General features: G+C 42.9%; 1 protein-coding gene across 7 annotated transcripts in view; it reads right to left on the bottom strand.

Moving 5' to 3' along the window:
- Positions 1 to 15,333, bottom strand: part of RASAL2 (RAS protein activator like 2) — a 163,515-nt gene that overhangs the window by 54,841 nt on the left and 93,341 nt on the right. The window lies entirely within an intron of this gene.

Raw genomic sequence — 15,333 nt, 5'->3', positions numbered from 1 at the left:
CCTTTGTCCTCAGGGGATGGGGCTGATGCTCTGATCAAACTGCACTCTTTAAAGAGACAGCCGCCTTTTGCTCACCAGTTTCTGAACCTGTCTTTATTTTAAATAATTTATACACTTGCCAGTCCCTATTACAAACAAGGATATTTGCTGACCACTGACTAAAACCCAAGCTACACCAAAAAGCCATTAGATCAGCAAAGCAAAAAATTAGATACCAACCAACAAATGAATTAGAAAAAAAAAAAAAGAGCTATCAATTCCCAGCAGGGAGGAAAATTCCAATTACTAAGACAAACTGTAGCAAGTATTGTTTGTGCAGGACAGATATTTTCATAAAACACCTGCCAAGCAGGGCAGATGCTCTACAGAACTGCCAGTTAATGAGGGAACATGGGACAGTTCAGGAGCCAGGTACCCCAGCAGCACGCCAGACTGAGCAGAGCTGTCCTCCTGTTCCCACTGAACAAGTGCATCTGTGTCCCATGCCTGGGATAGAAACCCAGAAACATTCCCTGCATCATATAAAATCCTGTGATAGATAGATTTCCCATCTATGCTAAAGAGATTTTTTTTTTAATTAACTGTTCCAACAGATTTCCCTCTGTGTGTGGGAGGATCACATTTTGTCCAACTTCCACAAGTAGAGCCTTTTCTTTAAGACTGCAAACTGATGATGTAAATCTACTTGCAATAAGAATGGAATTAAAGAACATTTAGAGAAAGGATTAGATAGTTATTTTGGTTTATGTGGTTGGTCAATATGAAATGAAAATTTCAACTCCTTTCTTTTAGTTCCCTAATCAAATACTGCACTGACAATCACCTGGGTGTCTTTCCATTAAAAACTTGCAATATTAACTAACATCTCTATAAATAAAAGGTTCTAGAGAAAACTGAGTTATGAGTATTGATTTCCCATGAACACTTACCAATTCTGTATCCTTTCTAGGAGTACAAATCACACACAGATCCTGTTTTCCTCCCTGGCTGCCTCATCTTGTGTAATAATTTAGCTTTATTAATTCTTTCCAATATTTTAAAATGTTCATGATAGCAGGGGAAGTATATTGCATATCAAATACAAAACTGGCTTATTGGAGTATTTTAAAATATGGGAAGATAAAAAAAACCTTGTTAAAAATGGAGCTAGAACTGGCAAAGACTTCAGCCAGGAGGATGGAACTAGGAACTGAAAGGACAGTGAAGTTTCTGATAAGCAGATTTCTCCTGGGAATAGCCACAGAGGGGAAAACCTGCATAAATGCATCCCTATAATTTCTCTTCATTTTGTGTGGTTTAACAGGTCACACTAACATGCAGTGCAATACAACAGTCACCTGCCTGCAAGGGACTGTCAGGAGGTGGAGACAGACAGCAGAACAAAGGCAAGAATTAAAAAGTCCTTGTAAGAAAGTAAGTCATGAACACAGTCCCCCTAGAAGTCCTGGGAATTTGAAGTGATAGAAAAGAGGTAGAAGAGACACCAGAACCATCTAACCTGACTCGAAACACCTTTAGAACACCCGCCAGTGACTTCATCCATTCGCTGAATTACCTCTGAACAAAGACCTGGCTTCCAGAAAATGGGACCCCCAGTTGTCACCACCCTGACAAAGACACAAAGAGCCTGTCTGATCCCCTGTAAGCTGTTCCAATGGTTAACTCCACTCTGCTTAGCAAATTACTCCTTAGTTCCAAGACTGAATTTATCAAGCCTCATCTCCCAACCACTGGGCTCTGGCTGAGGTTTGTATGCTTTAACAGACCATTATCAAACACTGGTATCAGAAATGTCCTCTCTGCTCACATCCTTTCAATACTTACTTTCAAACAATCCCTTCAAACATATCTTCAGACTCCTCTGGAGCATTGATTTTGATTTTAAAACCTTTGCTGTGCAAGAAAGCCAGAGACAGAACTGCACAGCTGCAGGAGGGATGTAATGCTGGTCACAGCAGAAGTTTAATTGGGAATAGCTTCTTAAATTTGTCTTAAAGGAGGTCTTGTGCTCTGAAGCTTTCCAAAAGCCATAAAAAAAGTCTTGTCCAAATTTTCCAGGACAGACAGATTGTAAGATAAAATACAAATCAGCATGAGACGACTATTCAAAACATGAGTAACTTATTTTCATGCTGTGGGACCTACCTACACTGGGAGTTTGTTGAACCAATGCAAATCCAGATACAAATGGTTCTATTGACCAGAGCAGAAGTATGGAAAATATTAAAATATAGAGAGATGGGAAGGGTCAGCAAAGAAGTAATTAAAAAAAAATAAACAAACAAACCAAAAAACCAATCCCAAAGCAGGGACAAGAAGCAGTTAATATGTGTCTTGAGAGATTGCTTTCCAAAACTAGCATCAGTAGCTGTACAGAACAGCAGGTGAGAACATGAGAAAACCTGTTCAAAGTGTTTGGGTTTATCTCCCTCACCCCTGAGTTCTAAAAGCAGAAGAGTTCTCAAGCCTGCAAATTAAACCAAGCCCTTCTGCTTTGGAACATCTTACAAAAACCAATAATTTAAAACTTGTATACATCCCTCCCTGGTAATTCCTGCCTTACAGCCACAGACTGAACTCTGCAGTTGTCACAAATGTCACTCTCCTGAAGTTATGAGTCTGAAACCTGTGAAGCTAAGCAGCTTTGCCATCCTGTGAATTTAAAAATTAGCTTTCTTGATCAGTGAAACTACCCAGCAGCATGAGTCTCAGAGTTTTCTACAGGAATTTTTAGTAAATGAGAATTCATATTATATGCAAATAATAGAGCAAAGGTGTCTTGTGATGCAGATGCTTTGTAAGCACATAGTCAGTGTGGTATTCTAAATCCTAATGTATTAATGTTCTCTGCATGAGGCATTTTCAAGGGGAGGAAAAATGGGTCTTACATGCACTAGGGACAGGTTCTGACAGACTGACTGATGGATATTGCTTTAGGCAGGAGATGATGTCCTCACAGCAATATATGTTAGATATTGTACACCCAAGTCATTCTTAATAAAATGTCTTACAGATAATTTAGGAGGGAATAAGAAACAATGAGTGTTTGTTTCTCCAACCCCTGGAACAATGTCATGTGTCAGGCAAAACTACTCACCTTCATACCTGCCCATCAGGAAATGACAGGAGTTCTCCGAGCACTTTGCCCCAGAAAAATGCAAAGCAGTACAAACTTTGCATTCCTATTTCCAATGCCACAGCATGGAACAAGCAGCTGGCTTGAAAGTAAGTTTCCCAGACACCTAGAAATGTCAATTCTATATGCACAAGGCCCTGTTTCCTTCATTAAATCATTTTAAGTGCCTATCTATAATGAAAGTAATTTTGCTTTGAGGAGCAGCATTACAATATAACAGCCTCCTAACCAAGCTGTGATCTAGTTCAAGAGGATCCCAGGGGACAAGGCTGAGTAACACAATCTGTATTAGGAAATCATGATGGGAGTATTCACAGCTATTCTGGAACATGGGTAACTTTTTTGGCTTAAGCTACCTAAGCAAAAGGAGTGTGTAGTGCTGTGACAGGATCCTGTGAACAAGTGACCCAGCAGAATAACTCTGTTGCAGTGTTAATCAATGGCAGATTTATGTCAGACATGAGAAGATGTGGACAGTCCCATTGGAGCATGGCAAAGTACCCAGAAAGCCCTTTTTAATCAGAAAAAAAATAAAAATGGATAGATACTCAAGTCTCTCTTCAAGCCAGTTCATTTATTGTGGAAAGTGAAACCCTGCTGATGAAGTGCCAGCCCACACATACACATTATAGCCTAGTGTTTTATCCTTTCAGATTGCTTAATGAAGTGATTTTAGCACAGTCACTGATCCCTACACTTACTCTCAACAGCTCTTACCCAGCTGCAGATGACAACCTCTGCACACTGATGGAATATTGTCACTTAGCTGGGTAATTGTTCTCCTCCCTTCCAGAGTGAGCACCACCAGCCTTGCCAGCCCAGCTGAGATCAGAGACCTTAACCACTGGTTACTCAGGAGGAGGGGCAGAAAAAAAAGAATCTCCTAAATAACAATTTCTGAAGCACAGAGGAATCCAGGGGCAGTGAAAGCTGTGCCTGCTGACAGCCTGGAAAGATGAATAGGGACAGAAAGGCTCAACATGAGGGTGAAAAAAACAACAAACCTTGAACTTCTGTAGTATATAACAATACAGGTAATTCAGCAGGGCAGAACTGTGGGATTTTCAGAACTTCACTGATGAACAGCCATGGGATATTTTTTCCCACTTCCACACCAACTTAATTACATTTTTGTACTCAATCCAACTTCCTTGGTATCCTCAGAATAGCCAAGGGATTCAGCTAAGTTACACTTCTGCAGGATGGCAAGTTTCTAAGTGCCTATTAATGACCACTCCAAAAATATTAAGCTAATTTAACTCCAGATTAAGGCTAAGATGTTATTTACAGAGCCATCCACTCTGGAGTGCTTTTCCAGACTGTGAACCATATGCCTCATGTCAACAGACATCTTGCAATTAAGTATGAATACACCCAGCTATATATTTAAGGAGCAGAATGTAAAGAGTGCTTCATTTCTGATGCTGGCATTCACAAGATGACATTTTTCCAGGAGCTTTTCTTGCTCACCTTGCAGGCCACATAGTTTGCACAATTCATGTCTTCACAAGTGCTGTATTTTGTGAAAATAATTGATTAAGGCAGTTTTGTTGGCATGCTTCCACCATTCATGTTGATCTCTACTATTATTTCCTGACCTACTGTTTTTCCCTGGGCATACAGGCTCAACCAGAGCTGGGAAACATGCAGGATACATTTTTTCTTATTTAGACTCATTTGGATGACATCTCCAACAAGCAAACAACTGAAAGAACAAGTTAGTGAGGGCTGGGGTTTGGGGGGTGGTTGGTTTGGGGTCTTTTGTCCTTCTATGACTCCATAGAATAACAGAGAACTAGAATTTTGAGAAAAACAGTTAACATGACAGAGAACTAAATATGAGAGAGAAAGAAGTACCTTATCATTCAGTCTGCACCATTCTGGTTCCATCAGAATGCCTGACACACACACAGATGGCTTCCAAGTGCTGTGGGATGCCATTCACCTGACCAATGTGATGATCTACTGACCATGACACTTAAGCTTCTGACCAGATCACACAGGAACTGCCCAATCAGCTTCAGCATTATTTACCCTCTTCCTCCAACATTTGGCTCCAGGTAACAGCCTTACATAGCACTCCCACAACGAGTCCAACTTGTTGCTTTCAGCACAACCTAAATACCAGCGATTCCTGCAGAGCAGGGTTGAGGGTGCCGTGCCAGCAGGGAGCTTTACTCCACCCTCAGGTCACTGCTTGCTCCCTTGATGCATCAAGAAACCACAACTTTGCCAACACCATCAGGTGGGAGCTGAACTCTCCATGACTGGCACAGACTTAAAAAAACCCCAAAAAACAAAAAACCTGCATTTTTAACACCACATGAGGAGACAGAAAACCACCACCAGAAAGCTCTCAGTGTGCAGTGGCCCCAAAGCACGTGGCTGGCACTTAGCAGGTAAAAAAAGGCAGGAGCATTCTAGAGAACGAGTGGCTGTGACCAGAAACGTGACTCCCTACCCCTGCCCATGAATCATGGTCTCCCTCCCTCTCACCCCTCAGTTCCACCTGTGTTTATAGGAAGACTTTGGTAATCCCTGCATGGGCACCAAAATACAGCAACTGCCAAAGCCCAGGGCCCTGCCAAACACTGGAGACTGGTGCAAGAAAGGCAGCACATGGAGGGGATTTTTAATCTGTTCCCAAATTAGGGACCAGACTGGGTGGTGAAGCAAGGAAGCACAGCAAGGGAAGAGACTGCATAGTTGAAGGAATTTTTACAAGGACATTCCAAGTCCTCCATCTTGTGGACATGACCTTAATTTCTGACTGATGTAATATCTTAGAGCTTCCTCCTGGACACTCTGTAAGGAGAAAATACAGCTGACATTTTGGAGTGACCTTGGGACATACTAGGCCAGGGCTTTAAGGGCATGAATGCTGTGAAAGTTGGAATTAGAATTATGCTTTCTTTTGTATAGTTGGCATTTTTCTGTAGCCATTACCCCTGGAACCAAACAGATGTGGAGACAACTACAACATCTATTCTAGAGAAAGGACCTGTCTGTAACAATTTCAGTGAGACTGAGCTTGGAAATCTGACTGAAGCGAACTCCAAAACAGATCAAAACAATTAGGAAAACGGATTAAGAAATTGAAAAAAATAGTTTAAATCCTCTCTTTTATAGCCAGACATTGATTTTTCAATGCTTGTGGGTTGGTGCCACTTTTGAAGATTGCCCAGAGTCTCAACTCTAAGGAAACATTTTGGCAGAGCTGTTTCACTTCTCTGACAGGTGTTCACATCACAACATTGCCCTGCTAAAGTCCCTGCTCAGCACACTGCAGGTGCAGGAGAAGAAAAATGCAATATCACACATTACCACAGCAGACCCACAGCCCAAGGATCAGCACTGTTCTGCTAGGCAAGAATGCATCAGGAACAATTTCTTCACTGAAACAGTGGTCCAGCACTGCAACAGGCTGCCCAGGGAAGTGGTGGAGCCACCTGGAAGTGTTAAAAAAATGTGTGCATGTGACCTTTAGGGACATTGTTTAGTGGTGGCCTCAGAGGTGCCAGGTTAACGGTTGGAGCTGATGATCTTGGAGATCATTTCCAACCTTAATGATTCTATGGTTTCACACAGAGTCACCACAGCCATTCTTAGCTGCCACCACATGCTAAGAGAAGCAGCCATTCCTCTGTAACCCAATTTTTGCAGGCATGTGTACCACGACAGTTTCACCACCATTTCCATTAAATCCACTTCCCATTAAATACACACTCCTAGCCTGTAGACAATTTCACATGTGGAGGTGACAGTGCTGAAACCATAAGCTCTGCCTGTAGTTGCATCATTTGCTTGCTGACTTCCTGTGCAGATTTCCCTCTCCCTTACCAGTCACCCATAGCTAAAGAAAATTAAATGGAAGGGGATCATTAGGTCTCCCTTCTGCCACTGGCCCAGTTTCAAATTCCACCATTATTAGCCCTCCTAAAAAACATTTGTGCTGTCTGATGCCAATTAGCCAAGAAATCTAGATAAAAAGAAGCTCTCTCTTTGTGGAGAATTAAAGCTTGGACAAGGTACCTACCTCTAGAGGCTGGAGAATGAATCTGTCTCTTGATGCCAACGAGCCATTTACAAATGCCATCCACACCCTGTAATTTGCTGCATCCCCAAATTCTTTGACTTCCAATATTACACATTAGACTGACTCCCAGATATCAGAAAATGGCAAGGTTAACGCTCAGTGTAGCAGAATGTCCCTTCCTCATGCTTGTGCACAAATGAAGCTGATTTGTTCCCATGAGCTTTAAAGACCCATGACAGATCTTTCTGACACAAGTCACCTCAAGTATTCATTGCAATTACACTTTTTTTTTCCCTCCCTGGAGATTTTAAAGGGAGAAAGAGTGCCCACAGTGTATCAGATAAAGCTGGGCAACAACATGAAGAATTTGCAGGAATGTAAGTTGCTGCTCACATCTGCCTTCCACAGCTCCCCGGTATTGTACTCTTAATTCTCTACCCTATTAACATGTTAATCGTATGAAAGAGCCCCAAAAAGAGACAGAAAATTCTAAAGGCAACCTCGTGGTAACTACCCCAAAAATCACCTAAATTAAATTTGGAAGCACTAGGCATTGTGGTGCCTTTTCAAAGCAGTTTGCCAAAAGTTTGCTTGTTTTTCAAAGAAACCCGTCTTTGTCCGAAAAAAAAAAAAGCTGAGGCAGAAGGTTTTCATTTTCTGATCATGTAATTCAAAAGCAGCTGCAAAACAAGCCCATTGGTTCAGGCTAACAAAAACAGCCTCTTCAAGTTAGTAAATTAGTATTCACCCTGTCTATGGATGAGGAGGAAAATGACTAAGGAGGAGGTCGTAATCAGCACCTATTAAAGGAGGTTTCCAAGGTAGAAAACATTTGACTCAGGAGATTCCGTTCCTCAGTTCCTTAGACAACATTTATTGGTTTTGTACCTACTGGAAACTGTTCAACCATATCAAAAGGCAGGAAACTTAAATGCTTTCTAGCTTGCTATCACAATACATTGCTGCTGGAAAAACAAGTGGCATTGCTAAGGCAGTGTCCTTTATATTGAAAGGAAACCAAATCATCTTGGTTTTTATGTGCAACCTGTAGGATTCCCTGAACTGCTTTGATTTACCATCACTTTCTGGGGGACAGGAAGCAAGGTTGGCAACATCCTTCCTATGCTGGAAACATCACATAATGCCAGCCACAAGTAAACACTGACAAATGTTCCCACAGGGTGCCCTTGAATGATGATGTCTGGCCTTCTCTAGAAACCCAGTGTCATTTAAAAATGTACTAACTTAGGTAGGGTAAGGGCTTAGGTAAGGGCTTTCAGTGAGAAGGAGAAAAATAAACGTCATTATTTTCGTGCCAATAAAACAGATTTTAAGCTGTTTACAAAAACCTGTTCTTCGTCTTTATATCTACACGTTGTTCTAAGACTAACACTTACTTTCGGTACCAGTGAGCAGAAAAGTACCAAGGTAAACATCTCTCTTAAAGACCTTTGCATCAAGCTGAAACAAGGAATAAAAGGGAAATGGATAAATGAATAGAAAACGCACAGACATGCAACAGGGACAAAACCGCGGCAGGACGCTTTGAGCCGAGTCATTTGAAACCTCCAGGATAACACCTCTGTGCCTCCCGGCCAACCCCGCCCCGCCGGGACCGCGGCAGGAGGATCGCGGCAGGAACCCGGCCGTGTCCGCAGGGATCTGTCTCACCTGTGCTCTGCATTCTGTGCGGATCCTCTCAGCTCCACCATGGTCCCGCCAGGATGCCGAGCAGGGCCAGCGCAGCCCCCGCGCTCTGCTCTCCTGCCGGGCAGGAACGCAGCGCGGCCGGAGCCGGAGCGGGGCAGCCCAGCCCGGGCTCCCTACGGAGCTGCCCGGCTCGGGTTGGAGCAGAGCCGCCCCCCGAGAGCCGCCTGCCCTGCCGGCACCACGGATGCTCCCCAAAAACGGCGGCTCGAGGCAGCCGGCACGGGCACACGATCCATCCCTGGCGTCCCGAGGGAGCCGGGAGGCAGCGCAGGAACTCGGGGTGGGGTGGAAGGGGTGTGGGCAGCGGGAGACGCTCCTATGAAAAGCCGCCCGATCCTGAGAAAACTCAGGGATTTCAAGCAGCTGGCTCCGAGGCTAAAATCAGCGACAGGGAAACTTAAGAGGGCGATATCGCTGCAGACGCTGCCCAGAGTGCAAGAAGCCGGTTTACATGAAAACATCTCATGAGCTGGATCAGGAAATCTATCTGAACCTGCTTGAAAAACTGCACTTCCTTTGAAGATGTTTCCCCACTTCAAATGCTTCAACAGCTTAGGAAATACACAGCACCAAAAAAGCCCCAAGAGTCACTTAAGCAAACAATAAACTTCCCTCCCCCCTCTTTGTTTTCTGCACTGCCTTTTATTTTTGTCTTTAAATTCAAAGATCTGTGGCTCTGGGAGTGAAATGGTGAAGTCTGATACCAATTGCCTTTTCCTGAGCTCTGTTCTTTTTTTTTTTTTTTTATTTTAGAAGTTCCACGAGCTGAACTTCCAGGCATAGCATTTTTATTTATTTATAGCTCTTTAAGGGACAGAAACCAAACCCTACACAGTTTGGTTGCTGCTGCCACCACGTTGTGACACCCCAACAAAGAGAGTGTCATGTTTAAAAGCCCATTTTTAAAGCCTGCCCTCCAGCAGGTCCCACCTGCCAGCCAGGGGCACCAGAGCACACACACACACACACAAGAAGAATGTGAAGTTGCTCAGCCTGTTGCTAAACAAGCTAAAATTGCTCACCAAGAACTGAGGGGCTGCCTTTTGCTGCTGTCAGGAGCAAGTGTTCTGTTTACTTTTAACTTCTTCCTTTTTTCCCTAATTTTCTCTAATTTTGCCATTTGATTGCAACACCTCTGATTCACTTTTTTTTTTTTTCCCCACTACTTTTTCTTGCAGGGTTACTTAAAACAGCTCCTGCACATTGCTTCAGGTAACAATTTCCCACACCCTCAGTGCCCTTCCCTGGAACAAACAGCTTTGGTCACCCTGCCTCCTGCCAAGGCTCAGGTGGAAAATCTGGGAAAAAAGGCAAGCCTAACCCTTGGGAAAGAAAGAAACTTACTGAATGTGTGCTTAAATAATACTGACAGCAAAATAAATAATAAAAAATTGTTATGGCTCCATTGCCCTCTAAAACCATTCACTAAATTACACCCAGGGATCCTGCACCAAGAGTAGCACTGGAACAGAAGAGAAGCTCCAAAAAAAGGCATTCTCTCCCAAAAACCTGTCACTAACAGCAGAGTAACATGATGTACAGTCCCTCCAAAGGACAGCTTGGTTTGACCTGCTGCTTGGAAGCGCTGAGTTATTGGAAGCAGCAGGGAAAACTTGGGATCATGGTGGAGCCAGATTTTGTAGAAGGGCAGCAACAACTCCTAAGGGCCCATGATCTCCTCTCTCCAAGGCAGAGAGCCAGGAATGCTCAGTAATTACACAGCATCTCCATTCCAGAGCTGGGGACCAAGGCATCTGCAGCACCGCAGAAAAGCATCTCCCTGGAGGGTGGAGCAAGAGCACACAATGCACCACAGGGCACGAGAGAAAAGATGGAAAAATTAAGGACTGGGACATGAAAGTTAGCCTGTACATCATCCATTCAAAGGGTTCTTGTGCTTTTATGGGCAAATCATGGCTTCTTGCTTAAAAAAATTATTATTATTATTACTACTACTACACTTTTATTACCATTATTATTACAATTATTATCACCATTATTACTCTTATCATCATTATGATTATATTTATTTTATTTTTTTTATTATTTTTATTTATGTATTTATTCGTAATTTGGATTTGTTCCCATGTTTTGCTTTTTTCTTTTTCCATCATTTAGGAATCCTCTGTTTTGTTCTAACACAAGAGTTAAAACTTTAGATTCATCTCTAAAATACGGCCATAATCTGCCTATTTCTCCCAAAGAAGCCATTTTTAGTGATGCAGGAAGGTTCCATCCTGGTAGCTATTTTTGTCAACCCTACAACTTGCTGTATGGGCCCCAAAAAAAGATTTCTGAAATGCTGAAGAATCTGTCTGACTCAAGAAAGGCATCTGCTGAAGACTTAGGAAGAAAGAGTGAATGGGGCAATTAATAAATAGATAAATTAGGGATGGCAAAGACAGATTATTACAAGTATTTGGAATTATTCTAGAAATCTACCCAGATTCAGAAACTCAAAATGAAATTTGTAAAGTCCGGGGATAAAAGTTGTTTCCAATAAACTGTGACATTGAATAAAAATTACTAGAAAGCCCTGATAATATTACATTACTCCTGTTTAAACAATAGGACTTTTATGCTACTGCTTTAGGTTGTCCATGGCACAGAACAGTGGGAAAAGACCAGTGGTGAGGAGGAACAAGTGAGATGACAGGAGTTTTCAATGGTCAGACCCTCACCTCAACTGCACCCAGCTCAAGGAAATACTTGCAGTTTCAACTGAGACAAAAAAAATGAAGCAGAAAAATCCTTCACTGGGTGATGCATGAGATCAAGCAGCCTCAAAAATCAAGAATTATTAGTCTGTAGCCAAAAGCACTTTACTGGACACCAATTGTATCTTAATGGCCACAGTCCTCTCCAACTCCAAGGCTGCTCTTGGGACTCCAGGATCAGCTTGCAGCACAGAGGTGCCTGCTGGAAGAGTTCCTGATGAACTCCAGTGGAGTTCAATAGCCCAATTTCCTCTTGGAGGAGTTCAATTTTCCTCTGTGGCTTTATTATTTCTCCTTTAAGTAAATTATCTCTCATTGCTGAGCTGCTCAAACACTTTTTTTGTCCATTTTGCAGATAAAAATCACAGTTCTAATCCTTTCCTCCCCTTGTGCCTTTAAAGAGGGATCACTGGCAAAGGGTGGCAGGTTAATAAAATCCCCAGTACACGCCTGGGCTGGGGCTCCACTCCTACTGTGAGAGCACTGGCTCCATCAAAGCCAGCTCTGTATTACACCCAAGCTCCTCTGACTCCAGGCTGCTGCTGGGGGTCATTTGGAACATCTCCCAGCTCTCACTCCATCACTACAACAAGGATGTGAGCATGACTTCTCTGCATGAAGCTGAATCCATTCCCCTGGCAAGCGACAGCAGCAGCCCCAAGGAGGGTGGGAGAGCAGGGAGACAGGAATGTCACACTCCTGCACAGCACAGCTTTGTACACTGAATTTCAAACTAGATGCACTTAATCCAATCTCATCAATACCTGCATTTTTGAGCATCAATTTATACTAAAGCAATAAACTGATCAACAGCTAATTCTGTAAACTAATACCAAACTCTGAAGCAGATCAGTATGTTTAAGTTTAGCTCAACAGTTCAAACTAACTGTAGACAAGACAAGGAATTCAGGCAGTGGGAAGGAAGGCTAATTTTCCATTAAGTGTTAAGCCAGTTGTTACTAATGGAAAAAAGGTAAGTATACATGGCTGGGGGAAGTGTAATTAATTTTTGTCACAAGATAAACAACTAGAAAAGAGAAGCTACAAAAGTGAACCATCCACAGTGAGTTCATGTATGATTTAAGGTAGATTTCTCTAAAGAACATTAAAAATATTTTTTTATTGCTGTTCCTGAGAAAACAAAGGAAAATCACAGAGTCCTTTGTAACAAACCAAGGTTTGGTTAGAACACAGGGAACAAATCTGCCCCAGATGGCCCAAGAGCCACCAGTTCTTAGAAATTACAACATTGCACAACATGCCCTCCTTACACAGTGTTCTCTATACTCTCAACATAAAATTAAAAAATCACTAAAGTGATTTTTTTGTTTGTGCTCTGGAAGCAGTGGGCAGGGATGTAATATACATTTCCAAAGGAAAAAAAAATGCCCTAATGGATTATGTGTCAATATTAGAAAGCTGAGATTATGTGTTCTTACCCTTTATCTCTGCCCTAAAAAGGTTTAAGATCTAAACAGATAAAATTTGCTTCATGATGAAACTCAGCTTTCAGCACAGATGATCTATGTGCAGGGGAATAAAGTTTCAGCAGCATTCAGAACAAACCAAAATCCTTTGGCTTCGCTTGTGTTATAGAAGAAGAAAGATAGCAGCTTGGCAATTTTCTGTATACAAATAACTCCAATTGCCCAGGGGAATGTCACTGAGATCCAGGCATCCTGTTTGTTACATCCAGCCTCCCTGGAGTCAGCTTTAATTTCAAGCAGAGTTGCCTAAACTCTCCAGCCTTCCAAGGCAGGCAAATTGCACTGTACATTGTCCAAATTTTGGATCACTTCAGGGCTTTTCCCAAAGTTTCCTAACCTCTTTTGTGGATGCAAAAGATAGCAGGGCACTTTTCACACAGCAGGATGTTTCCCTCTGTAGCCAGTAGAGATGTCCAAGATGTCCTGGATTTCACAGGAGGTTTTTAAAAGGCAACTCATGTATGCATTTGCATTTTGGGATAGACCATGATGGGTAAACAACACCATCTAAAGACTTAAAAGTTTTAGAATTTCAATTGATCTTGGCATAATTACACTCCCTACTCCTCATACCCAAGTCACAGCACTAAGAGATCATGACCCAAGGCAGCAGACAGTGAAGCAGGCAAAAGTTGTGGTTGTCAGCAAAGCCTTGTTTGTGTAATTACATGAGCCAAAGGCTTCAGATCCCAGCTTGCTAAAGGCTCCCACACATGGGTTCTGGCAACTCTGGGCTGAAGGGAAGCACAGAATGGAAGCAGAAAATGCATGGGGGCACCTGCAGCCTGTGGAAACAGAGTGGGGTCACAGGACGCAGAACCCTGCTCCCTGTCCCAGCCTCAGTCCAGCATCACCTTGCAGCTGCTGGGGGCACTGCAACTGAGCTTTGTGGTACAAAGCACAGGTCAAAAAGAAAAAGAAGACCCCCAACCACCCATTGAGGCTTGCTAAATTACATGATAGTGAGAACTGGCAGCAAGGCATCTGATTCTCCTGGGTCTGCAGAGAGGAGGATGGGAGTCTCTCACAGGCACACACAAACAGGCTGGTGCAAGCCCAGCTTGGGCAAACCCAGAGAGCTGCAAACATGTCAAGTCAGCACATCTGAATCCATCTTCCTGCCAGAGATACTGCCAAACACACCCCTCAGTCTGAGGGCTAAACCCAAGCCCTGTTTTGTATCCCTGCCATGCATAACAGTTGGCAGCAGATGGGTATTTTGCACATGGCAGCAAGGTGAAAAGGCAGACAGGGCTGCTGGGAAAATTACTGCACCAAGACACATCACAAATCCCTACAGATGACACAGGGAGCTGTCAAGTGCATTTTTTCATCCCTGCTTTCTAACAGATACTCTTTGTAGGCCAAGCTGAGTGGTGGAAGGTGAAGGACAGCCCTCTTGTTGGCACACAGTTTTCTTAGAAGTTACAGGGCTTCCATCATATCACATTCCTGCATATCTCCTAAATAAATCTTTGCTGAACATAAAAACCTTTAATGAGTGTAAAAACTGGTGCATTGCAGATTCTTCCATTGAGCAGGTCACAAACAATCCTTTTTGTTCCAAAACAGTCTCCCTCTCCCCACCTCTAAAACTAGTAACCCTTTCCAGGTATTTATCTTAGCTGTTACTGCACAAGGATCTTAATAATGTGGTGAGCACAGAGTAAATCTATTTTTTCTTTCATCACAAATACTCATTCCAGCTGGAATATACAGAAAACAAAGCTCAGCTTTGATAGCTTTAGTTGTAAACAACTTTGTCTTAGAAAAAGAAGTTATTAAAATCACCCCAGGAATCGTTTTTGGCTCTTGTCTACTCTCTCCTGCCAGGTTTTTTACCTGAAGGAAGAGCATGGGCTGGGTATTGGAGCAATCCTCCCCAGGCAGGAGGGCTCAGCAGAGACTTGCAGGAGCTGTTCTAAAAGGCACACAGCATGCAGCAGTGAAACCAGATGCTGCTTAACTCATCTTCTGATGCTCACTCCAATTCCAAAGCCTCTGGAGTTTCAGAAGAGTACAGAGGCAGGATTTCTGCCCAGCTAACTGCTCACCTGGTAGCAATGCAATTTAGGCCTGGCATCAAAACAGATCTGGGCTTCATTCTCAATGCTTGTGACTCGGGCTGAGGACAAAACCAAAATCTGCAAGGGGCATCTTCATCTCTGACCACCTTTCAGCAACCTTTTTCCAAGAGATGCATATTCAGACTGAGAAAAAGCAGGGTTAACTTGTTTCAACAAGTGA

Source organism: Fringilla coelebs (assembly GCF_963513975.1).
Source record: "Fringilla coelebs genome assembly, chromosome: 9".
NCBI lineage: Eukaryota > Metazoa > Chordata > Aves > Passeriformes > Fringillidae > Fringilla > Fringilla coelebs.
The sequence above is the reverse complement of the archived record's forward strand: the minus strand, read 5'-3'. Positions and strand labels throughout refer to the sequence as shown.